This window comes from Mchenga conophoros, linkage group LG1, assembly GCF_057382185.1.
Source record: "Mchenga conophoros isolate Kocher_MC1m ecotype Shallow Benthic linkage group LG1, M_conophoros_male_GT1.1, whole genome shotgun sequence".
Taxonomy (NCBI): domain Eukaryota; kingdom Metazoa; phylum Chordata; class Actinopteri; order Cichliformes; family Cichlidae; genus Mchenga; species Mchenga conophoros.
Window position 1 is genome coordinate 20,090,749 of NC_140526.1, and position 27,621 is coordinate 20,118,369.

Sequence of the window (27,621 nt, forward strand, 5' to 3'; positions counted from 1 at the left end):
AAGATTAATAAAACAACACTGTGCACAGGATAGGAGTCTGAGGCTACCAACAGACCCTCTCTCCCCTCCCTTTTCACGTTAACCCTCCCTTCACTCTTACAGCCCTGCCTTAATATAACCAAGACATGGAACCCCATGAGTACTGGGGGTGGGGTGGGGGGCATCGTTATATTTCTTTTGGGCTTTGTTTTCCCTCTCAGCGCAGTAGTACAGTAGTGAGCCAGCACCCTTCCCCTGCCTGCTTGAGGCCAGCGGGGTCTTCCAAGGTTCCTCCTCACTATGTTCTCTGCGCCGTCTGAACCCTCTAGTATTTTCTTTTGACACCCTGATACAACAGGACAATGAGACGCAGCTCTTTGCATGTACAGGGATACAAAAATACACAACGCAGTGCACTCTTTTAGGAATATCTCCACAGAGAGGCTCCTTGAACAGTCAGTGTTGTTGCATTTCATTCTCTGCGAGCCTGTTTGGTTGAGCTGTGTTGTAGAACTAAACTTAGGCACCATGCAATAGCTGCAGGTTGTATGGAGTTTCTACACCTCGTTCTTTGGTGTGGGGGAGGAGAGGAATCACAGGCTCTGTAGAAATGGGGGTTCTGCTCAGAGGTTCAGAGGAGAGGTTTTGTGTAATCCTATGCTAAATTCAGCATCAGATCTTTTGGGGAGCTGTGTAAAACCAGTATGTTTTTCTTGTCTTTACTTTCCCTGCACACCTAAAAAATGATGATAGCACATGGCTTTTCAGCTATCTCACCCTGAAGGCAAAATGTACAAGGCTGCTAGGCGGCGTTACCTCTTCCTCTTCCTAGAGACAGCTAACCCCCTCAAAGGATGCTGATGTCTGGAGAGGGAATGCCTATGAGCAGAAATTGGGAAGAAGGAAGGAGGTTTTGGTGTAGGGTGGGGGTAAAATGGGGTTTTGGGGGTGGGGGTGAATAAAAGGGAAAGGAGGGAGGGAATATGTGTTTGATTCACAGCAAAAAAAAAAAAAAAAGTCAATTCGGTCCCCCTGTTCTTTGTAGAACATTTAGCTTTGACCCTCCCTTGCTTTCTCTACTCCCTCCCACCACCACCACCCCCCCAACTCATGCACACACAGACACACAGGGTCCAGCAGATCTGCGGGATATTACACCAGCGAGCCTTTTCTATCTTCTGCACAGAGATGCATGCTTCTTAATATATATCTTCACCGTATAGTGTGTATATGTCCACACTGTTGCAACAGGCAGACACTGAGGGAGGAGAGAGGGAAATAGGGAGAGAGAGTGACAGGAAGAGAGTGAGGGAGGAAGAGAGAGAGGTAGGGTGAAAATCAGACTGAAATAGGAAAAGGGAGGGGGAGAGCTTTATATGTTGGTTTCATGTTTATGATGCAGAGAAATATATCAATTTACTTTTTTTGAGAAAGAAAAATAAGGGTAAAGGATAGAATCAGAATATTTCTCATATTTCTGGTGAACTAGTCAGCATAACTGCATCCAAAGCCCTGACCAGATCTCTACTTGTGCTGAGCAGACTGGAGGCGACCCGGGGTAAGTTATGGGCTTTTTTCTTTCTCTCCCTCTCTGCGCTGCTGATTACGATGCTGCTGATTGATTGGTTAGAGGCTGTGGATTATCACGGGCCGCTCGTCACCAGGTACCTGATGATGAGAGAAGAGAGAGACGAGAGGAGAGGAGGAGAAGGGGAGGGGGGGGGGAGAGAGGAAGGAGGGGTGGAAATTAGATGAGCACGGCCAATGCTCACATCACCAGATCTCACTAACTCTCCTTCTGATTTCTGTTTACTCTGCCGTTGCACATTTGTATACAGCATGTGCAAAAATTGATTTTGTGCATTTGTGTGTATTTGTGTATCATCTGGATGTGCATGTGTGGTCTCAGCCAACACACGTTTGCAGCCCGGCTGCCTTTCCTTAGTCAAGCCGGCGTGTGCTGATGAGGCCGTGGGGAGGGGTTTTGCTGATGAGGGAAAGCCAGAGGGGCTTTTTTTTTTGTGAATATGCAGATGAGGGGCATGTGTAAATGGGAGGAGGCTCGACGTAAGTGTGTGCCACACGCTTTACTGTTTATATGTTCTCCATAGGGAGCCTGATCCTCAACAGATTGCCAGCGTTTGGTGTGATCTCGCTGCTGCTTTGTTTGGGGCATTCACTGACAAAGATATAGAAAAGAAAAGAGAGGAGCCGGTGAGGGGGAAACGAGAGGGGGGAAAAATGGATAGAAAAATACAGTTAAAGCGAAAGAGGGAAAAAAATGGTGGAGCAGCTTCGGGGCATATTTTCACCCCATTGACAAGACGTGATGATTGCTGTTTTGCCCCCCTCCCCCTCCCACCCCCTTTACCTCCCCAGACGTTTTTCTAATCCATTTGCATGTCAAAGCAGCGGAGGCCACTGTGCAGATTAGTATGAGATGACATAATGATGTAATGAATTAAATGCTCCTGTTTAAGCCCTGCACTTTGCTTTCGTGGGAGGCATGGACAGTGGGATAAGGAAACAAACAAGAAAGGAATAAGTAAGGCTAAGACGCTGGCAAGCACAGAGTTCACAGTTTATAAGTCATTTTACAAATGAATACTGAAATAGCATTTTATGCTTGATTTGACCTACAACCGCTCCTGTGTTTTCAGTGATTTTAATCATGATTGCATCAAATTAGATGCATGCATACCTTTGCCTTTTACCATCTGTACAAATCCAGTGTTTACCATTAACATAACAAATCAGATATTATATTATATTTATTTGTGGGGATTTTTATATAATATAATGTAACAAATTAAGACATGTTTGTTTTAAAAATTATTTTTAAAGCCTATTGACCTATTAGTTTCCTTTTTGGATGCGGCTCAGTGTCTTTGAAAGTCTATGTTTGAAGAGTTGCGCAGAGATTGTGTGGGGGAAAAAAAGAAAAGAAAGATTCACATTTTTTCTTGAAAATTGTCGAGGATCTCATATTCTCCCCTCTCTACTCGGCTTATTTGTTCTTTTTTTCATGGTAAGTTTGCAGCATTTTAACGTTTACAATTTAGTTTAAAATATAAACTCTGAATGTGTGTGTGTGTGTGTTTTTATTTTTTTACCAAGTCTCGTTGTAAATTGTTATGGCCTTCAACACAGAGCACTAAAATAACTGTGTGTGGCAACAGCAAAGGCGTATGGAGTATATGATCGATTGAAGCGCTGGCTGAAGCAGTGTTTTTATGAAGCCGAAAAGATCTGAGACACGACACCTGGGTCTCTTAGGAGAAACACCTACTGTGTGACAGAAGCTGGAGTGTGTCACTCTTGTCATCTCCCACCACAGAAATGACTGGGACACCCCAGCACACACACACATGCACACACGTGGACACACACACACACACACCTCAGTCACCTGTAGCAATTTGGGATAGCTCTCTTATTGTGGGTAAGGTCAGTATGGGGGCTTGTTTAGGAGATAGATATGTCCCTCATCTCGACAAACTTTGTATTATTCACAGTACCTTACTTCTCTCCGCAGCTATCGATTTGCTACACAGATTCAGTTTTGCTTTACTTTTCTATTTGTTCATGATTTGGTTCTTCCCCCAGTGGAAGAATTGACTGGATTGACACCAGAATCCATACTTAATGAAGACATCATGATGGGTGGAATATTTATAGAATTTGTAGAGTTATTTACACATAATATAATTGATGGAATTATTGAAGCAATATTGATTTGGTGTAGATTTGAAATCATTTCTGGACAAAAAATTGTATTTGCGGCCGCTCGTAGGAAAAGCGAGAACCAATACACGTACTGTTGCACTTGGAAAGAGAAGAGAACATTTATAAATGTATTCTTTTCTAGTTTATGATTAGCAAACCCCAGAATGGCCCTGGAGCCGTGTCCAGGCGGGTGTGGCCGCGTGGAGTCAGCTGGCTGGTGTGGGAGGAGGGGGGGTAATGAGTATGCACTGTGACAGCTGGGATAAAGTGTATGGATGTGTTTGGTGGGAGTAATCAGCTGCCGACCATGGGGTGCAATAGGGTGATGTGAGGCTTTATGACTGCCGAGCTTGCACACACACACACACACACACACACACACACACACACACACACACACACACACGGATGGACGCAGAGGTCCGTTGGGACTGTATGCTTCACCTCACCCTTGTGCTGCTCAACATATCATGGGCTTCACAGCTAGCTTCTCCTTCAGTAAAAAATATATTTTCAATGTTGGCTTTCAAAGCTCGATGAAAATTTGATTTTTGGGGGAGTGGGGTGTTGTAAACATATTTTAATTTTGAGGAAAAAATATATCAAAAAATAATCATCAGAAAATAAATCACTTAATTCAGATAAATAAAGCTGTATTCTGTGAATTAGGAGTATTTGGTTGTTAAACAGCACGCCCAGGAAAATATTGAATATGTGGTATTTTAAACAAATGCTTTTCCAATATTGCAGAAGAAAATGAATAATGTGGCATCATATATTTCTTGTGGTGGTGTTGTATAATTGCATTACTGAACAGATTTGCTTTGTTACAAACCACATCTCAATTGAAGTTTTTGGAGCCTGTGGCTACAGTGCTTTACAAATAATTGATATAAAGTAGGCCCTCCTCGCCAGTGAAATTGAACACACTAATAAATGCATAAAGAGAAAATAAATATTGATCACCCAGTACATGAGAATGGGATAGTTTTGATTTGATTCGTACAGTTTGCTGCATGTGAGTATTGGTGGTAGTGGGGAGCATAGACGTGTGTTTGTTTGACCATCTGGATGTTTGTGGTTGCCTCTCTACAAATGTGCAGCTGTAATTCTAAGCTGGATATGTCTGTGGTCTATAAATATTATGTCGGTCTTTGAGAAAGGTGAAAAGATGCCAGTGTTGGTCTCTGTTTTAGCTTTTGGCTTCACTTCTCTGTGTGTGTGTGTTTGTGTGTAAAGTGAAAGTTGGATTAAATGTGTGGGAGTTGGAGCCCTTGCCTTGAACTCCTGGCCCTGTCACTCTGGGCTGCAGTTTTCCACAGATCTTCCATGTTCTCTATAGTCAATGAGGAGGATAGGCGGGAAAGAGGATTATTGGTATTGATCTACCCAGGGGGATCATTAGGCATCACTATCAATTCACAGCTCCTAGCACACAGCACCGGCCTGCACAGACATTGCCAATTTGTCCCTATTAGAGAACCCAGTTTCTGGGTGTCTGCTGTGAAAGGCAGCTCAGGCCGCACTGGAGAACAGCCAGCTAGGGCCTGGTTTGGGCCTGACCATGGTGAGTTTGGCTGCACTTGATGATGAAACAATAGGCTGGCTGAGATATTTGAATATGCAATAGACACCTTTTCTCTCTCTTTCCCGTATTTTGCATTAAGATGTCTGTGACTAAAAATGTTTATTTAGGGAAACAAAAGAAAAAAGATTTTTTTAGACTCACACATTCCACTTCCTGTCAGTAGCTTTTTCTACATCCCCATATTATTTACCAAGAGGTAATTGGCACTGTAATAGAATACTTCAGTGAGGCTTATCCAGCCTGGCCCACTTATCTGTGTAAGCTGGCTGTTCTGGGGACTAAAGCTGCTAGATCCGTTGTCGCTGACTTTAACCCTCTCTGCTCAAGTCAGGTGTGCAGGGAGCTGCACTGCTGACTGCTACTGCATGCATGATGGGTGGTAGATGCCAGCAGGCAGCTCTCAGTTCACTTCAGTTTAAAGATACAGCCACTCCTCTCTTTCTCCCGCTCTCTCTCGTCTTTTACATTCAATTTATTGGGCACTAGGTTAGTTTACCACATGGCTTTACACCAGCAAAATTTTAACATTATTATTTAAAATGTAACACAATTTATTACAATAAGTGGAGAGAATTAAAAAAACAATAACTGGCTTTTCTTCACAACTGAAAAAGTACCTGACATTATATTTTGTGTTAATTTTATGTAAATAACTAGTCTGGTGTACATATAGTGTCGAAGAGTGTTCAGAAAGAAAGGGCTGTTTTTTTTAATATCCTAAAAATAAAGACACTAATTTGGATACATATTGGATTTTTTTTTTTTTAAATTTCACTGTATTTATTTAATGTGTTTTAGTGTGTCTCAGCCTCACTCCCAAGGAGTGAGCCAGACAAACCTTGCAGTCAACCATGCGGGTCAGTGAACAGCAGGTGTTTTTTTTCTCACGCCCCTTGACTCCTTCCCCGGCCTCTGTAGCTGCAACTTAACAAAAACACACATGCAGAAAGCCATCGCTTCCCACATTAACTGCCCTCTCCCTGCAGTCGAATACAGCTTGGAGACACTATACTCATAGTATATTAAGGAATATGCTGTGACAGACAAATGTGTCTGACTTTGTAAACAGTGCCAGGGTTAGTAAAGACTGTTCCATTTCACATTGTGGTCTATTAGAGGGTGAGCTGGGTGTGAAGGACATCTTACAGATCTTTTAAGTGCTCTAATAAATCATCTTGAGGACATTCAAAATTCATCAGTGCTAGCTCTTTGCCCTCTGTCTTCCTGAAACGTTGGTCAGACAGCCTTTACGCATGAGCACACTCACTGCAAGCGGTTCTCCAGGGGAGCAACACATTGGTCCTAAATCTGACTTTTTGCATGTGGAAATCAAAGACTCGCTGGTAATGACTTCAGTCTGGGTAATGTGTGGGGGTCCTTTCGAGCTGCGATTCCCCAGGCGCAGCGGTCCTTTCACACTTCCTCATTCACAGGCGATTCATAGGACTCTGCAGCTCTATCATGCTGGGTCAACGACCACACAAATGTCATATGGAGCCAGCTCTGTTTTAACCAGCCCCATTCAGTCAGCCACACTTCATCAAATATAAAAGCAAAGGAAATATTTGTAAGATTAAATCATCAGGAAGTGATCATCATGAACCAGTGTGTGACAGAAAGTTTTTTTTAGTATTAGCATTAAATTGCATGAAGACCTCAAAAGAAATAAAAGACTCAAACTGATGATCTAATTGCTGCTTTGTTAAGCTTCAGCAGCAGTGTCGTGGAGCCACCAAGAGAGGGCAGTATGGCCTGCCTAAGAGCATGGCTAGCAGCTGCAATTCATGGTTGGAACATTGTGATCACCTGACATTTGCTTGGTTTGTTATATGCCTAGATGACATGCAGACATCACCGTCCTTTTTTCTTTTTTCATGGTGGCGTGGAGAAACTCTCTGATCTTCTCTCCAGCATGCACGCCTTTGCTATAGGTTTTGGTTAATTTCCTCTCAGTTCACTTTTAAAGGGAGCGTTTCCTAGTAGAAGGAATATATTGTGCTTGAGAAGTCAACCCATTATTTGCTTCATCTTATAAATAATAATACTCTCTTAGAATGTTATTAGAAGCCAAAGCAGAGGGACATTTGTTAAATTAAACCGACTACATGGTCAAGCGCCATTTTGTTCCTATCCTTTGTGTTTTTATGAGGCACTGGAGGCAGACTGTCTGGGAGTAATCAGATAAAAACAGGAATCATTCATGATCCTTAAAAATGTACAAATGAAAAATAAACAGATTGCACAGAGGCAGTGGGAGTGACGTGTGCTTCCCTTTTTTTATGGTTTTTACCCAGAGGGCCAGTCATTGGTGGATCTCACTGGTAGAATTTCAGCATCACATCTCAATATGCATTTGTGTCGTCTTGTATGTTTTGTTATCTGAGGATGTAAGAATGTGTATGTGCATTTTCTGAGGGGTGATGGGAGAGGCTTAGTGTGTGCAAGCGAAGGAAGAAAAGGAGAGAAAAAGAACGGAGAGATGGATGAGGGCAGTTCGGGGGCCCTGGGTGTTTTAATTATCCACCACTCTGTCGTTGGGTCAGAGCTCGCTATCTCTTCCTGGCTTTATCCCTGTCTCATGATTTGAGCAGTACTTTTATCCCTAAGCCTTCAGCTCCTCTGGCCAAACAAAGAAAAAAGGGAGGGCAAAGAAGGGGTTTTACAGCAGTAACTATGCCACATTTACCATTAATATCCCTCAATCTCCTCTTTTTTTATGTAGTGCAGAGCAGAGTAACCTCAATAAAGTGACCCCAGTGAGGCCTGGTGGTGTATGAATATGGCTGTTGGGATAGAAGATCCTCTTGCACTAGGTCAGAGCCGGTCTAGCTCTTCTCAAAAGCTGAAGCTAAGTGCTGGCAGCCTCCTAAACAAGTGAGGTGAAGGAGCACATTTTTTTTTATCTCCTTTCTCCCTTCACTCTTTCATTCGGCCTTTTTTTTTTTTGCAAGAAGAGATCATCGAAATGCCAAGCGTTCCAGGAACGCTGTTCGTCTGATAACACTATTGGCTGAAGAATGGCTACTGTGGATGGACACAGTGGTCACATGACCTTGCTGTAGAATTTCCCCGAAGCGGAAGCATTTACACATCCACCAAAGAATCGGGGTCGATTACGCTGTCTTTGAGCGTACAGACAAACTCGCACCAACTGAATGCAGTTTTACTTTCAGTGAGAATTTTACTTTCTCATTTTAACTGTTGCATTATTTCCTGTAAATTTTGAACATGCTTCTTTTTAGCCACAAAGAAAAATGGTGTTCCTTTTGTTGGAAATTAACCGAACGTTTTCTAAAATTCTGTGGTAAAAAGAAAAACATGATAATTTGCTTTTTGTGTCGCAATTATTCTTGGTATTCTTTATAAATTTTGTCATTTTTAAAATCGTATTCACCAAAATATATTAAAGGAGGAGAGCGATTTAGTGTGGAAAAAAACATCACCAGACAGAAAGCCATTTTTTTCCCTTTTACTGTTCATATATTGTTTATCCAAAAAACAAACAACAAAGGCAGAAAGTAAATGTATTTCTTAGGACGCGCACAGAAGCTTGTGTGTGTATACTGTATATATCGCAGATGCTTATGTGTTAGTCTGTAATTTCTGGACTGTACTATATCTCCATGACAACATGGTTTTGATGTGGGTTCCCTTCCTGACATTTCCCTGTTTGGGAAGGCTTGTGAATTGCATTGCCTCTCCTTCAGTCAGCATGTCACATGAAAAAAAAAAAAAAAAGGTGTTTGGGGGTGGTGGGTGAATGGGGTGGGGAGGGGTACATAGGGGGGGCAGTATGAGGAATCTAATGGGCGTCTGGTCTGATTGTCCTCAGCCGTGGCAGTAGAGACAAAGCAGATGAATTGTGCAATGGATTCGAAGAGATTGAAGACAAGTGCATGTCAGCAGCTCCTCTATCTCTCCTCCTTTCCTCCCCCCATCCTCCAGGATCCCTCCCTCTCCATCTCTCCTCTCTTTTTGTCTGACATCCTGAAAAAAACAGGCATGACAGCAGTGCTCCGCTTGAGCAAAACATTAAAAACAAAATGCAATCCTCACCCATTTTGCTTTTATATTAGATATTCAGGCAGACACTCAGTGTGTTGGGCCCATATTAATTGTGAAACTCTGCATGACGAATCTTCACAATATTAATCACTGAGCAAACATCAAGGACATTTTGATTCATGCTGTCTGAAGTGCTAGAAATAAATGACAGCATTTATACAAAACACATTTAAAGATAAAGGCACTTATCTAATCATCTTAAAAGAGGCACGCTGGGCTGGAATCTGATAGACTTTTTCCCTGAATGTTTTTGTCTCTCATTCTCCTGATTTCTGCCCCTTTTTTTTCTTTTTCTTTTTTTTTGTTGCTAGGATGGAAGTGGGGGGTAGGGATGCGGATTTGGTGGGGGACACTGTATCTTTCTCCATCTTGAGTAAATGTCTAGCCAGTGTGTCTGGCGAGTATCTATCTTTTCCACCGGACACTAACCTCCAGGAAACGTTGCTCGTCAGCAGCCCCACTGCTTCCGTCCTGAAGCTGGTCACAGAGCAGCCATGCTTTGCATTTTCACTCGATCGTTTCTGAACCCTGGCAGGAAAAACAAAACAAAAGTGAGAAATCCACTGTCTTTTTCACACAAGTTTCTGGTCAGTGTCTTAGAGTCAGTGACTGATTTGTTTGCAGTACAGTCCGGGACTGTAAGTGTGAGGCTCCCCTATATTAAGCATGCTTATGTATTTTAAACAGCTGCTTTGAACTTCCAAAGAGGAAGGGATCTGCGAGGTATGGCATTTCTTTCTACAAAACAGGTGTAGTCATTTAGTGTCCTTTTATTTATTTATTATTTCTCTCTCTCTTATTTATAGCTATATATCTATATGTCTCTCTTTCTCTCTCTACATATATATACATATATATATATAATATGTACGATAAAACAAAACACATTAAAGCAAAAGTAATCTCAGGAGTGGAGAAACTTTAATTTGTTTAATTTGTTATGTCTTAGAAAAAATAACCCATTATTAAGATAAATGGACCCAATAAATTTTCATTTCTGTCAAGTGGCCACCTTGACAGTACTGGTCTGCCAGCTTTTGTTTTGTGTTGACTGCATTTATTATTCATCTTTACATCAGTCTGTATTTTAATATGAATAATGGAAGAGGTATCAGAGAAAGAAGAGGGATGTGAGAGAGGGGTGCCACACAGCATGTGTCCTTGGCTGTTCTCTGCTCCAGCACTCCTCAGAGTGGAGCAGGTGGGGGGTGGAGGGGCGGGGGGTTAGAGGAAGAGAAGGTTTGTTGGGCCCCGAGTCTTGCTGTGTCTGGTGCAGGGCCAGGATTCTGGGTCCTGCTCTCTTTGTCTTTCTCTCTCTCTCTCTGTCCCTCCTCTCCACCTCCTCCTGCCTGCTTACCTGGCTGGCTCTCTTGTTGGATTTAATAACAGTGTATAAATCAAAAGCCTCCTGTCAGCCACACAGCCTTCATTAAATTCAAATGGGGAACGGGTCTCTTTGGATCCAATTTTAATAAAACCAGGTAATCAAATATGGGTTTAAAATTGGGTCATCATTTCACAGCCGCACAGAAGTCTGATCGCCATTGGTTTCTTGTACACACATTTACCATTTCAGTGAAGAAGCCCTCACTTATACATATAGAGTATACAGTAAATATTTTCTCCAAGGGCAACTATATATTGTTTTCTTTTTATGCACACACAATGAAAACTTACTAACTTATTGCATTCTTTTCAGTCCAAGAACTTCATCATCAACGCGTTTTACGTTTCTTTGTGCAGTTTGTAATGACATTGTGATTTTTTTTTTAATATGAGCAAAATATACATCGGTGAAAGTAGTTTATCTTCCCTGAATGCAGTTAACAGAAAAAAAGAGATAAATCTCATCAAAGGTGTATTAAATTGTCATTGTTACTGAGCCTTTAGATAATTCACAGAAATTCAATTTGGCTCAAGATTTTCAGTTTTTATAGCTTTCTAATCAAAACATGCCTGACCACGTCACACATATGTATATGTACAGTGTGTTGCAGCTGGGCCAAAGATCAGTGTTCTTACTGTATAGAGTGATTATATCATCTATATGAGGTATCACGATTCACTGAAAGATAAATTAAGCTTTCAGGGTGATCCCCCCCCCCCCCCCCCCTTCCCAAAAAAATAAATAAATAAAAATAAATAAATAAAGTTTAATTGTGCCCAGTTACTTGTAAGAACTGCATGTGATGAATGCATCAGTGCTAGCTATCTCCTTTTTTAATGGTGGTGCCTTCAGACCTTGTCTACATGTTTTCGATATCTGATGTTTGATGTGTTGATGTTTATAGGTTTGCACATCAGCTTTTTTATTTTTTCATTATGACTATAAATAAGGATATAAATCATTGTGCATGTGCAGAAATGTAAGAAAAACGAAGGACTTCTGTCCTTTATCAGGTGCTTTGCACATGTGTTTTGATGATCAATAGTTGGGAAAACATGCATCATGCAGCTTGCGAGCAGAAGAGGGCACTATGAGTCGCTGCTGTGCATTCTCTGTCCCTCTCTTTCATTCTGTGTCCATCTCATCTCACTTTGTTTTGCCTCCCTCTGTTTTTTTGTAACAATTCACCATATATGTGTACTTCAAAGCCAAAAGCCACTTTATGTCTGAAAAAAAGGAGGGAATATGTAGGATCATAGTTAGAACACATTCTTTAAAACCACAGGTGGAAATTATGAAAAAGCTACAAATACCATTTTCTGCACAGACCACTGCTTCATCTGCTTTGTTTAACCTTATGCATGTAGTATAAGGTGCAATAGCACTCCCTTTAGTGAATGATATTAACATGTTTATAGTTTTACATACAAAGTTACAAAAAAATGCCCCAACAACTATATCTGTTGTTGTGCAATTTTATATTTTATGTAAATACTGATTTAAGTACATAATCACATTTTTTGTACTTAACAATACTGTAAGTGGCTATGCTTTCTATATTTCTTTTATGTCCAAGATCCCTCCCTTTAAGCGTTCCAGCCACACCTTTGTTAGAGGAAGACAATCACAGTCGGTCCCGGAATTATTTTTCCTCCTCAAAAGCCGTCATGGCCGCTCTACCTGAGCATTGTGTCCTCTACAGGCAGGTCAGAGGAGTTCCCATCGCCCCCTGGTGTGTTTCCCTCTTGCCTCTGTTCTTCCTGCCTCCCTTCCTGTTGCCATCGTGGCCTGCCATGTTAGTGCTGGCTCCCGCTGCTCAGCCCTCTCCTTCAATAAATCTTCATATGTGTTGGAGGGAAGGTGGAGGGTACAGACAACAATAAACACCGCTACTCTCCATCAAAGGGTTATCTGGCTTTCACAGGCGCACTGACAGACTGCTCTCTGACACGGAGCAGAGGCCAAGTGCCATGGCTCAGATGGGGAAGGGAGGCCAAGATTTGAAGAAAGGAAAGTGATTCATTTACACGCCTAAAAAAAAAAATCTTCAAAAAGTTCAAGCATCAAGAGAAAAGAACTGATGTCAAAACAAAGTTTGAATGATTAAGTCGCCAAAGATTCATGAGTCCCCATAGTCTTCCATGCATAGCACCCCCTTTACTGCATTTCTTTCTCACTTTTGTCTATCTTAATATTAAAATAGTAAATCTGCAATTTGGCTCTGAGTATGAGTATGCTTATTCGTCTGATTTTAAACAAATAGACTCAATCTTCTTGCAGCGTTTCAGAAGAAACTGTGTTTTATGAACGGTATATATTTTTTTGTGTGTCGAGTTGCAGGGCCCTATTCTTCAGTGCCATATTAGTGTGTCAGCGAGGCCTGCATGTTATGAATTACCAGCCCCAAATTTTGCAACTTAAAAAGTGGGAATGAGAGTAAACCTTTTGTTTATGTCACCTATCATCTTGAAATATTTACCACTCTACGCCTCTCAGCTCCCTGTCTCCCTCCAGTGTGATAAAAGGTTGCTGGCTCCCAGTCTTAACCCCTTCTTGCTTCGTCCCATCTCCAGCTCCATCTGTGCTGAGAACAGACATCATATAAACCTCATCTTTCTGCTCAAACCTGCTGCCTCCATTTTTTTTTCTTTCTTTCTTTCCCGCAGGAAGTAGTTTATTCAGGCTGGTTCCTTTGGGAATCATATAAGCATTTGACCAGGTGTCTGTGACACTTTTCAGTATTTTATTTCAGAGCATGTTTGTGTGTTTAGTTGTGTATTTGAGTTATTATATGTTTGACTACTTAGTTCGAGGAGAAACAATACACGTTTGTACTTTTGCACTTTGTATGTATGTGTGGTAGGGTATGGGTGAAAAGACAGAGAGAGAGAAAGAAAAGGAAATGAAATTCAATGCTGAATGAATTATGGAGTATGTATCGTTACCTACTGCGTGTTGTTCTGAGCGTGCAAGAGAATGGAATTCATGTGCGGAAGGTGCAGAAATAAAAACAGAAAAGCTGCAGTGTGTTTTAGACGGAGTGCCATGTACTGTATGAATTGCCTGCGGTTGCCTTGCAGGACTGATACCTCTGAAATCCACTATTTCTCTCCATTCGCTTTCAACAAAAAACATGTCCCCCAGCTAAGGTGCACATTCACTGTTTTACCACCACTTTTTCAAGAGAAAACAAAACTGTGCGGAGTAACAGCCAGATACTGGTTTTGTAAAGATGTATCGCAGTGCTTTCTAAGGTAGATTGGCATTGTGCGAGAGTCCCCTTCCATGCACCGCTTTTCACTGTGAGGGGCTAGCTGGTGAGATCAGAATTACTGAAAATTACTGCTGTTGTGTTGCTTTGTTACGTAAAATGATTGTTTAATCAAACGCAGTACTTGTCGTTCTAGGAAATGCTAATCAAAAGACAAGTGAGCCTACAGTAGAAGAAGAAAAAGCATCCTCTATTTTTGATTTACTTTTTTTTTTGTTATTGACATGAATTCTAATAGGCTTAGCTACATGTGTTGCACAGGATAGATCTTACTGAGTTTGATCTTTTTATTAAATTATTTTTTTGTTTTCCAGTTTGAATAAATGGAAATCAGTGCTTACAGGAAAGTTTATAATAATAAAAACCTACTGTCAAATAAATGGAAATCTTTGGTGAGTAGTTCAAGATCCCTAGTTTTGTATTGCTCAATAATATGCATAATTCTAAAAGGCAATTCTTCCTGTTCTACACATTGCACTCACCTCTGTCCTTGTCTTTTACTTTGTCTTTGTCTTCTACCTCTTCTGTTTACTCCACTTTCACCTAATCTTTCTGTTTGGACATACCTCAAGTATTCTCAGTTGCATTGAACAGTGAAACGACTCTCCTCTCTGCCATCCTTGTTTTCAAGTCCCATCCAGATTTTTTTTCTTTTTACTATTGGATTGGGGGTGGGGGGTGGGGGGGGGGGGTGTAGGCCTGATGTGGGGGTTATGTTAGGAGGGGTGATCATAAATATTAGGAGCTGCATGGAGACAAAGAGGCTAAAATGGAAAGGCTTGGCTGGACGAGGGGACCTGGCCATGTCATGTACCCCAGTCATTTTTCTTGTGCGCTTAGAACTCAGTCAGGGGTTTAATTGGAATCCAGACTTCAAAGAAACCCTCGGCCCATCCAGCAGCACCCCATCCCACCTCCACCCCTGCACTAACTCCCCTGGCTGGATCCACTCACGTCCACAGCACATACACACAGACCGTGACCACTACAATATCAGAGAGAGCATCACCATGCACGACCCCGGCTGAAATTGACTTTGCTCATATTTTCACAAGATGTTTTGGTGTGGTGCATGGATTTGTGTGGTCCTTGGTTGTGCTCCTATTTGCACATACCCATTTTTGTTGTGCTTTATAAAAGTTGCATACACTTTATATATTTTGTTTGTTTGGCAATGATTAAACCCAGATATAATATATAAAATCAGAATAAACAGAAGTTGACATAATATATATGTATATATAATTTTCCTATTGCTGTGTAAAAGAAAAGAATCCGCTTGTGTGGAATATGAATGAAATATGAATGTCACCATATTTCAAGAAATCTACAATAGCAAAAATACATACTATGTATTGGTACTAAAAACTTAAAACATCTCAAATAGTTTAGAATTGTTAACAGGTAAATACATTTTGTTGTACAGTTTCCTCCACAAGCCATCGAACGAAACTTTTACTATGCTGAATGACTGTTTTTCATCTAGTGGGCACACACTGGTATGTTATTTTACTCTTTTAAATGATTGTCTATGTTATTTCTACACTGAATTGTCTGGCATTTATGCCATTATTACAGGAATTAAAAATATGCTGTATATGACTCAGAATTAAAGTGAGAGAAAGTTAACTTTGTAATAGGCAAAGCCAGAAAAAAATGGGTGAGATAAAATGTCTGTTGTATAGTAATTAATATTGGAGCAGCAGGGGTTGATGGGTAGTAATATTCACCTATGTAATTAAGACTTATGCATGGTCCTTTGGAGTTTCAGTAGGCCTTGTTAGCACTGTGTGGAAGACCTTTCTAAATCCTTACCTGTAAGATAATATGTTTCAAAGCTGTAATTATGAGTAGGGAAAGAGGACCTATTTTCAGACCTCTAACAAATCACTTTTTCCGTTACACCTGGTTAAGGTGTTAATGACTCCTTGTCTTGTTAATTTTTTCCATTTGAATTATGAAACAACTTGGGTGAATGGGTGAAGTTTTAGTAGAATTGCATAGAAAAAACAAGTATTCAGTTTAAAAACTATTGTGGCTTTAATAAAGGTGAGGAGGAAAAGGTGCTTTTTCAAAAATGGATTAGCAAGTTCCAAAATAGGTAAATACAAGAAGTAAATGTGTGATTAGAAGCACAATTTGGATAATATTACTGAAATTGTGGATAGCTTTCATTATTTCATTTAAGGAAAATAAAAAATAAATTAATGGGCAAATATTGGTTTACGTTTTGTTACGCCTTCACAGCCTAATTTTTTTATTAAACTACCTCATTTATACTTATTTTGTGAAATTGTGACATTTTAATGAGGTCATTTTACTTGCTGTAACATTTTCTTTCGAGGACTAGCTGTTCAGTTTTGACCTGCCATATCATAGTTTACAGTTGACTGTGTAAATGAATTCAGGCAGATCAGTTTAATGCAAGAGCCATACTAACAGCTGGTGGTAGTGATGATGATGACTGTGTTATTTAAAAGAAAACAAAGAGGTCTTTTCTACTATCCAGCTGTCTTGCTCAAAAAGAAAGAAAGAAAAGAAATGTATGGCTGTCTTGAAGAGAAGCGTGGGCTCTGAATGACTAATAGAGCTGCTCATACAGAATGGTTTGTAATGGAGGTGTTAATGACCATGTTGCTTAAAGGTTACTTCTGAGTGCTGTTTTCTTTCTCCCTCACGTCAACACCTTTATGCTCCCACCAACGTGTTCACTTTGTTTCCTATTATCTTCCCCTTTTCCAGCGCAACCTCGAGTGTAACTGCAGCATCCAGAAGATCAAGGGATGACAGAATCTGAAAAGAATAAAGAAATATATATATAAAAAAAAGATAATGAGAGAGAAAGAGAGACACGAGACTATAAGGGGAGAAAAAGGTGCTAAATAACAGAGGTCTCCACCCAGCGGGATTTTGACTTGAAGGGACTCGGACACCGGTCAGCGGTGCTGTTAGCGCAACTGACACCTATAGATGCATAGAACAAAACACACAGATTCCTGTTGCCTGTGGATTCCAAAGTGGGTGAAATTTGGGGGAAGAAGGGGTAGGAAAGAGAAAAGGGGAGGAATTTTTTGAGAAGTGTGGAGTCGGTGGTTATTTGGGGTGTACATTGAGAGGGGGTGCTAGTGAATGGGTGTGTATGTATGGGTGGCTAGGTGGAGGGGTGGTAGGTTTTTTTTGGTAATTGCATCTCAACATCCCATTGTCAGTGGGCTCAGTGGTAGGTCTAATTTGGGAGCAGAGGTTGTTGTGCTTTGCACCCTGGCAGACCAGACTATTGTCATATGTAGCGGAGCAGGGGGCTCTGCAGCACTTTCATGCTGGGTCTTTATCGAAGAAACAGGTGCACGTTTGGGTAAATAAACATCGTTTTCAAGAAGATGGCGAACATTTGCATAAACTGATGTCCTTACCTGAAAACAGGTGAATGACTGTTCATATATATGTCCTGGGTCCTGGTGGACTCGGCATGAGAGATCATACATGTACAGCTGTCATATAGGGTGTAAATTAAGGCAATTAAATGGTGATCGTTTCTTCTCATATGATCGCTATTGCACTTTTTGTTCCGATTTTCATATTTGTTCAAATCCTAGTCAGTCTATAAATATTCTACCCACCTTCACGGTTACCTGATAAGGTTTCTTTGTATATTGTTAGTTGTTTACAAATTTACAAAAAACAATGAAGAATGAGCAAGTTGCAGACATGTCTGTTGCCCTTTTTATGTAGACACACTGGAAAACATTTCGTCTTTGACCCAGTAAAGAATATGAGTCTTAACAGATTTGAAACTAGTCATCTGAACTGCAGCGAAAAGAGCAAAAAAAATGGAACTCTTGGCAGCATTTTTAGCTAAACAATTGGTTTGGATAAAGAGCCTACCATTACAGCATGCTTCCAAAAAGGAGCATGTCATTACTGTGCACCATGTAGTAATATGCACTCAATGAATGGCGATGAAGACCTCAGTAGTTGGAAGAACAATTAGTGACAATTACCAGTGGGAGTCCTCATTTTAAGGTGCTCAACGACTCATGTACTATACTTTAGAAAGGTTTGTAGAACCTAGTTAGCCAAAGAGAGTCAAACACTGAGTCTGTCCACACAGTACATGGCTCAGCAATGTGGACCCTGTGGATAATTCTGATAATTTCGTACAAAAGTTCCAGTGGCAGAAAAAAAGCATACTATGCATATAAATGTTTTCCTCCGAAGTTGGTTTGAATACATGATTTGAGTCTATTAAGCATAAAGTGAAGCACTGTTTCCAACTTTTTGCAAACCTTTGCTGATTTGGAATGAAGGACTACACCCTACTATTAGGATGCTGTAATTTAAAGTCTAAAATAACACACACACACACACACACACACACCATTGTATCTCCCTACATCATCTGGGTTGATAACAGACCTTAGTGCAAAGAGAGAGGAGATAGAACATGACCACAGAGAGAGCAGCTTTGCTAAACAGCCCACTCCTTCTTCACCTGCATGTTACACCTGGTTCAAACATCATGCTTCCCTACTTCATCACTGTGGATAAAACTACAGTCTATATATATACTGACTGAGCTCATTTAAATGCTGTCTTTTATAAATGTCAAGGAGAATATTTCACAACACAGAATCTTCAAACCATAAATCTGTCTCGATCACACCTATGGTGGTATTTAAATAAAACGAATAGCGTGGCTACCAGCATCACAGTGAAATTATATTTGTTTGGCCTTTTTCTAGGGTGTTTTAAAGGGTACGCTATTACAGCCGATGCAGAAAATTGAGTAGTGTATATATATATATTTAAATTTCAATGACATAAGTATAAGCACAATTAATATATGTCGCATTAAACAGCACCCTTGGAAATATGAAACAAAGCACGTATATCTACGAACTTTGGAATTCTAGGTAATAAAGCAAGACTTGGCTATAAATGTTACAATGATTTGCAAGACTTCAGAATAGAAAGGTGAACCTCCTGATCATTTGTGTAAGCGCAGGTAACAAAATGTTTGGTTGAAGTTTTGAAGGACTTGTCAAATATTAATAAAGCCACACCACAACTTGAAACATAAGTGCATATTTGTGAAAATGTACCTTAAAACAAGTTTAACAACCTTAAATTGTTCATCCCACACATATTGGTTGTTAAATACAATTTTCTTTCAGATCTGCACATATTTTTGCTCTTGCATCCTTAGACAAATGAAGCTGCTGTGAATGTTTCTATAGGTACAAATTTGTATACAAACTATGTTAAGAAAGAAAAATGCTGGACTATCATTCAACCAAAAGCATTAGTGATCATTAATGCCTAAACATGACTGCAAATATTTTAGCCGCTATCTGTGTTTATTGCATTACTAGAGGAAATACTAGAGGAAAAATATATGACGTTCACTGTCAAACAGTATTTTTGTATTGACACATATCTCAAAAATCATTGCATTGTATATATTCCATTGTACTGATAAAATCTGTTATTCAGACATTACACCAGCCTAAGTTTTATAGAGGACACAATAAGCAAAAAACATACCAACCGTTCAATTATCCTTTACTTTCTGCTTGGTTTTATATTTGCTGGTGGTGTTTCTTTTGTGAAACTCCACCCATCTTCAAGCGTACTTGAAAAGCAAAAGGTGGGAGGAGCGTGCCTGCCTGCTGGAAGGGTCAGGGGAAGAAGCAGGACGGTATCAATACAGAACAACCGATTCACTTACAGCAGCCTGTGTGGAGGTGGGTTGCAAAGCGGCCTGCAGAATGGCTGATGTCATGCACCCATGTTCTGTATGTTTGAAGATATGTCTTTTGCATGATCTAGTTACATTTCAAGTAGATGTTGAAATTAAAACAAAAAGTGCAGACACAGTTATTCTATGTGCTTGTGTTGTGTGCTGAGGCATCCTTTGTGCACCCTCCTGAAACGCCAGGCTGAGCCCGTCAGACTGTGACACAGGAGGGCAATCTGCTCCTCCTGTGGTTTTGTGTGGTAACAACCTCCATGCTTCAGACTTCTACCAAGGGGATTAGGCCTACCAGTGGGGAGAAGCAGAGTGGAAGCCTGTGTTCCTAACATTGTAGTGATCCTCTCTGCTGGTGACTGTTGTGGGATGCCTTTTTCACCCACTGAAGCTGCACTCCAAATTGTAGCCTCCAAACTACCTGTGCCTCGCAAGGAAATCTCTTACAAAGTACTTGTAGCTTTTATTCTCACTTTTATTGCGCCACAAAAGTGTCTCTGAAGTCTGTCGATCACTTTATATAAAGGGTTCGCTGTAGTTCACTTAAACCTCCTTGTCCTCTGTCTCTATCTTTACATTATTTTGTTCTGATCAATACCTGCATTTCTTTGCACCTTATTAGGAATGTGATTGTAAGTTTAGAATGAAAGTGTTTAAGTGCCGAATCCACAAACGCAGAGAGAGTAAAGAAATGCTGTGCCAGCCCTCCTGCAACAAAGGCTCCATGTTCTATAAAAACCTTAATTGGTCTGTTAAACATTAGACTGTAATCTCATGTGGTGAGCCTGGAGAGATCTGTAAACACCCTGTATGTGGTGTTTCTCTCCACCCTCTCCTCTGCTTCTTTTCCCCTTACACCACACCAAAACAGACCCATGTGTTGATTTCAAGGCCTGAAACTGGATTATGGAGTTTACTATCTTTTTTAGGTAGTAAAGATCTCAATAAAATAATGTTTGGAAATTTATTTATTTATTTATTTTAATTGGTCCTTCTGTTAGCCGTAGGACCCTAAAACAGAGGTGTTCTGCTCTTTATTTCAGAGCCAGTTAAAGGGTAGCAGACATCAGGTTGCATGTAATAGTCACCTTCCTAACATGTGGCACAAAAGTTAATTTTATTGGGCCAAAGCATGAAGATGTAGGTCAGTTGAAGGACAACATGGAGAAAGCAGAAAAACATCACCCGCATAATGTGAAAGCTGTCTGGTTTTAGGTCAATCAGTTTTCTTCGGTACACCCCCATTTCTCTGCTCATTCACTCACAGACTCAGTGGAGCCAATCATCACGGAGTGGGAACACAAAGGGGTCATTGTTTATTAACTTTTCAGCAATGTACTTTACAAAATAGTTAGCAACATACCGTGCTACGGTGAAAACACTGCTTGACTGCACCACTGTCTACACCTCTTTATACTTTGCTGCATGTCCTGTCGACAGTGTTAAGAATATCGTAAACAATGGTTTTATCAACATATCTAAATTATTCAAAGCAGTTTTCGTATCAGTGCATATTGAACAACACATACGCTAAAACTGATGTATAGATTAGTTCAAACAATAAATACATTTCAATTCAATTCCATATATATATAGTGCCAAATCACAATAACCGTTTGCCTCAAGGCGCTTTATATTCTAAGGTAAATACCCTATAATAATACAAATAAAACAGAGAAAACCCCAGCAATCATGTGACCATCCTATTAGCAAGCGTTTTGGTGACAGCGGGAAGGAAAAACTTCCTTTTAACAGGAAGTAAACCTCCAGCAGACTCAGGCTTAGGGAGAGGTGGCCATCTGTTGGTTTAGGGGAGAAAGATGGGACAAAGAAGGAAAATAGATTGCATTTTTTTTTTACCTGTATTGTAGTTAGCAGGAATCCGACATTGGTGAAATGGAAGCAAGATTTTCCATACTGTGCCATTAGATTTTTAGGGAGGGTAGCACTGCACTCAATATTAGTCCAAAATAGCATTTTTTTAATGAAACTGAAGTCGTAGGCATTAATTTTGCTGGTGAAACAAACAGCAGTCACTGGATGCTGGAGTGAGATCTTTCAGTTTAAATAATAGGTGGCATCCTATCTCACGGCTCCACCCTGCAGTCCTACCTAGTAGTGCACATGCAGACACACACGAAGTATCTGCATGTCTTCTGATACGTGCAGTATAGCTTTGTTGTTGTTGTTGTTTTTATTTGGCAAGGTGAACCCCCTTTGTGAATTTCACACTGCATAGAAAATGATTGCTGTGACACTTTCGTGAAGAATTTGTCATAATATGGAAAGAACATAATTGCCAAGCTGAAAACTGATGCACTTTTTTATTATTGCTCTTGAGGGTTTTCTTCTAAAGCCGGTGAGGTGGTGTCCTATTCTGTTATTACACCCAGAGAGCTGATAGCTAATGTAGATACATGCTGATAGAGGAGGTTTATCACAACACAGCACAGCCGCACTGTTGGCTGCACTCTCCCAGAGGGTAGAGGTGCTTATTATGCATCCCATACTATACAACGGCACAGTGTTTGCTCATAAAAGCCCAGTCTGGATAACGATGCTTGAACACTCACTCTCATCTGATTTCATCTAAAGACTAATGATGAGTTTGCCTTCTAACTTCATTTCCTCTAGACATCACAGGGCAGCTGCATTTTTTTTTTAGTGTTTTTAAGTGTTATAAAACATGTGGACGAAATGTCTGAGGTACATTGGTGAAATGAGGCAACACAAGTCCAGTTTTTCCAGTGGATGGAATTAATTCTTTAAATTAACACAGAGTAGCTGTGTCTTTCCCCCCCTTCCTCTTCTTATTCTTCCACTTCCTGTATTTAGAAGAGCCCATGCAAACATGTTACAGCTAGTTACAAAAAATCTCAACTAGTTAGTTGACATTTTGCTACCGTTAAATCAATTTTGTCCACTAAATGGTAAATTTATCTAATGACAATGAAAAAAAAAATTCTGCATATTGGATTGGTAGAAATTGTTTAGATTTGCTCTCCATGTACCTATGAACTTCATTCTAAACAATTTAATCCAGCTCTATCTTTAAACTGTTGTAGCCTTAATAATGATTTATGACAAATGTGGCTAGAAATTAGTTAATTCATATACTTTTTTCTCTGTGACTTTGAAAGTCTTTTTCTGTTACGTTTCAAAAGGGACTAAATATTTTAACGTCTAACTACAAAGATACACTTTAAGACAGGCTTAAAGGGAAAAAATCCATCACTGCAAACCAATATAATGCTGTAGGCATGGCAGTTTTTAAATGCGATAGAGAGACAGAAAAGAAACTGCAGAATTCGAGTGACTACATGAGGAAAAGAGTGATGTGTGTTACACTAAATACTATGGTAAAACCAACAAGGTAAAGCCACAAGCCATGAAATCTGTGTTGATCACATGCTTTCCTGTAGTTGCTAAAGTGGAACAACTGTTTTCACTGCAGCCTGTATCCACCCATCCATAAACATTGACCTTATGCCTGAAAAATCAATTGCCTCTCTGAAATCCTACAGTTAACATCGCTGGACTGTTGTGGATGAATGGGGAGAAAATGAAACATGCTTATTTTTTTTTCACTTTACTTTACTAATAATAATGAAAATGAGCTACTCGTTTAGTGTTTGTAATATGTCATTTACAGCAAATATAATCAAAAATCTTAATCTGTATGTATATATACATGTGTGGATATATACATACATATGTATATGTATATATATGTATACAGGGCTGCTGGTCATTTGAAAAAGTAAACATGAGAAGACATGTGGTCCCTTCCCCCTCTTTGCAGCGTCCTTCCTCTGAGCCACTTTTGAATTTAATATTCCATGAAATAAGGCAGCCCATCAGGCTATTGTAATCACATCAGGTTAATAGAAGAAGCAAAATTACTCTTAGTATTTACTTCTCTCTCCTCTCTGCAACACTTTCTCAACTGTACCCTTTTTTTCCCTCAATCATGAGCACATTATAAGCCAAACTGCGCCATAGTATTTTATCCTTCCTTGAAATTCTTTATCCTTCCTGCCCAAGCGTTCTGATTATTATTAGCATTCTTCCTGAATGGCTGATGTAGAACCTTTTGAGAGTGAAACGACTGATTTTCCAGTCTTAATAGGATGTTCGTTTTTCTGGAAAATAAATTTGGACCCTCATTCCTCCTTCACTTATGCTGTTGTTGTTCATTCTCTACCTTGCAACCCACAGTTATATGCTCACACCCACATGCGCACACATACAAACATGGCTGAAGTCTGTGGGTGTCAGCCTGTCAGGGTTCTAGATGTCATGTAATTGTATGTATCACCTGCAGCATTCCTTCAGTGTAAAAGCATTCTCCTGCAGCACCAAGGCCTGCTGTTCCATAGTGATACAGCAATGCCATACATGTGACACCCCCGCATTGCTCCCTGTGGATCACTCTTTATTGCTCCCATCTCACCTCCATCAAGGCCTGGTCTGCTGCCATTATGACACCTGAGGAGAGAAGGAGGAAATGGAAGAGAAGGAGAACAGTCACACTTAGGGTAGTACGAGCCTGACAGACTGTCTTTTGGACAGGCTGGGGACAAAGAGTTTCCAGGCAGGTAGCTCCATAAGTATGATTTCCCCGTTTTTATAGCACACCTTTTCTCAAAAAGATTGGTGTCTCTAAGTTTGCTGACTTAAGTCAAACATAGGTGGGAAAAGTCAGAAAAGATGTGTCGGGAAAGCTAGTCACGTGCATGTGGAAGCTTTTGGTGTGCTTAAATTTGACTTTGACTTTTTTAGATATATGTTTAAAAAAGAAACCTCAGAGGCATTCAGATTTTTCCCAGAAATATAAGTTTTATTGGAACATTTGCCATTTGTAAGCAAAAACTGGCTAAAACAGTTTTCATTTCATTTATTTGTTTATTTATTTATTTGTGTTTTTTGTTATTTTTTGTTTCCTCAAGCTAGCGTCATGTTAAATTAACCAAACCATGCTCATTTATGACTTTGGAGCGTGTAAATGGGTTAGGCGTGTTTTTTGACATTACTTGTGGTCAAAAATGATTCATAAACATCCGTGTTTTGGATATGATGAATAATAAATATGTGAAATGGGGTGAAACGTTTGGCTGATATTAATGATCCAAGGGCTGGTATGATGTAATAGTTTAATTTCATAGTATATATTTTAACATTTTAGATATTGTAAATTTACAGTGAAGTTACGTAAGCGTATCCACAACGTCAAGTACCTGAAACACATTGGGGTACACTGACAATTATTATTCCCAGGATACGATCTCTCTTTCTTGCTTCCTTAAAGCCTTTTCACTGGAGAAGGGTCTGTGTCATATTAAGAGAGGACAATTTAAAGCAGGACAAAGGGCAGAAAGAATCTTGACAGGACTACTGGCATTATGCCTGCTCTTAAACATAAACCTTGGTTTGTCTGTAATAAAAAGAAAAGAAAAACATTATTTACCATTTATTAAAATCTGCATCTGTGCTCTTCATCTACCATGTAGCTTAGTAAGGTATGCTGAGAGTTATGGGCTTTATCTTTTCAAGGTGGAACTTGTATCTGTGCACCAATTATATTTTATCAGTATTGTAGTGATTTCCATGAACTTCACTATTAGTGTTTTAGAGGAAATTAAACAACAATTTAAGACTCCAATCTCATTGTGATTATCAGTTTTCTAATATTTTTGTAGCAGTCACGTCACTGCAGTATTTTCCTCTTAATGTTTTTGTTCATCTTGACACAGCATCACATTTAACAGTCTATTTATTATGCCATAGCTTAAGATTTATTAGTGAAGGAAGCTGCGAGCTGTAATGCGTCTGGCACTCTGTTTGCTTTTGCAGATGCTAGATTAAATATATTCTGTTTAATTAAAGAGCATATTTACCTAATACCAGCTTAATTCATGTAATAAAATTAGGTTTAGTACCCATAGTTTTTGCTATTTCGTTATTTTATTTGGAAGCGTCTCATAAACTGACGCAGTTTTACAGTTTTAATGTAATCTTTAGTAATGGGGCGGGGTGGGTTTGGATGGGGGTATAAAGAACAGGGAGAGATGGGGTTAAGATGTTGTATGCTGATTTATAGCAAGGCCAGAGAGCAAAGCCCTGAAGCAGCAAATGCAGTGCCTCAAATAGAGATTGCTGGTGGCCTTTGGTGTGATCGGTGACCCAAGGTGAGGCACCTAGTGATTTATCTCACACATATCCCTTCATCTCTCTTGCTCTGCAACGGGGCTAGGGCAGGCTAAAACATGTAGCACCTCACTCGGAGCTCTGATCTTGGCCTTGACTCTGACTGGCTCTGGAACATAGCTTAGCCTGGGCTGGGAAGCATAGGACACAGAGCCCAAAACCTCTGACAGTTAGGGTTAGCAACACAAAAAAACGTGGGTCAGAGATGCAGGTCAAGCTGGCAGACCTCTTACCACCACTGAAGTGCACCCGCTGCAAATCTACTGTACTCTGATCTGATTGTTTTTGTTTTCTTCTACTTTTGAGAATCCGTCTGCCTCTTTCGTCTTTCCTTGCCTTCACTTTTTTTTACACACACACACACTAACACTCACTTTTACACTATGCTATGATCCTTGCTCTCTCACACGCACACATGCCTGCTGTGCACACCTTCATATATACAGTTATGAACACTCTCTGAGCCCCACAGCTGTCTAAAGCTGAGGTTGGCTAATGAGGAAATGTCTTCGCAGTTGAGTGGACTTGATGCCAGCAGGAAAACCTGCAGAATCAGCCCTACAGCTTCATCTGTCCTCTTTCTGTTAAATGTGTGTGTGTGTGTGTGTGTGTGTGTGTGTGTGTGTGTGTGTGTGTGTGTGTGTGTGTGTGTGTATGGGTCTCTGTGTATATGTGTATCTACTGTATGAACACACATACACAAAATGCTCCCCGTTAGTGTGCAGTCGAATGTGGGCGAGTATGAGAAGTGTGTATTTGTGCATGGCAGACCGAAAGAGAGCTCGACTCCACTCTTAACATATTTCACTGCATGGGACTGAGGCTGACATCTCCCATGCCCTGGGATCCTTAAGGAGCATATTTAGAGTGATTTTCAGTGCAATTATACCTGCCAGCTTTGACTGGTAGACTTGCCCTCTTCTCGGATCATGTCTTCATGCTAGAGAGCAGCTCCTGTAGTGTTGAGGAGGCTAGTGCTGAGGCCCAGGGCCAAGAGCCAGATAAACTAGAGGATGCGCCCCTCCCTTGCTACGAGAAGAGAAGGGCTGCAACCAAAGTCCTCCACGGTGCCCAGGACAGGAAGCCATTCACAGCCAGCGGAAGGTGATAATGAGCTCCTGCGCTGAGTGTCAGTCGCCACTGTGTCCTGTCCTTGTAATGTGTGAGGGTGTGTGGGTGTATAGAGGTTTGAATTTTGGTGGCATAATTGGAGGGGCCATGTGCGGAGGTGCAAATGACAGCATTAGGCCTCAGTGGATGATTAGTGATCTCTGCACCTCTAAATAGCCTCTACTTATGTATTATGAGCTGGTAAAAGCATTTTTGACGCTGAATTGTTATATTACATCAAATGGATGTCGCAGATATTAAAAATATGACATTTTTATCTATACTGTGCAAACATAATATTTTCAGTTATACAGATTATCGCTCAATGCAATCACCGCAGTGTAATGCGTGTGCATGTTTATGTGTGCGAGAGCAAGTGTATCGTTTTTCTGACCTGGACCCCGATGACCTCTGTCTGTATTCTGGTCTGGGGCCAGACTGCACTGTCTTCGACACCATATATCAGATTAGCCATAAAAACCTGTCCTGGCCCAATTCTGCCGCACACACTAGCAACTAATGAGAGATGAACTACCAGC

The 27,621-nt window shown here is 40.3% G+C and overlaps 1 protein-coding gene across 2 annotated transcripts in view; it reads left to right on the forward strand.

Moving 5' to 3' along the window:
• The first annotated feature begins 1,125 nt into the window (after positions 1 to 1,125).
• Positions 1,126 to 27,621, forward strand: part of zfhx3b (zinc finger homeobox 3b) — a 288,437-nt gene continuing 261,941 nt past the window's right edge. For both annotated transcript variants that reach the window (XM_085269700.1, XM_085269704.1), the window contains exon 1: positions 1,126 to 1,537. The gene's annotated coding sequence lies outside the window, so the exon portion shown is untranslated. The remainder of the gene's footprint in view (positions 1,538 to 27,621) is intronic.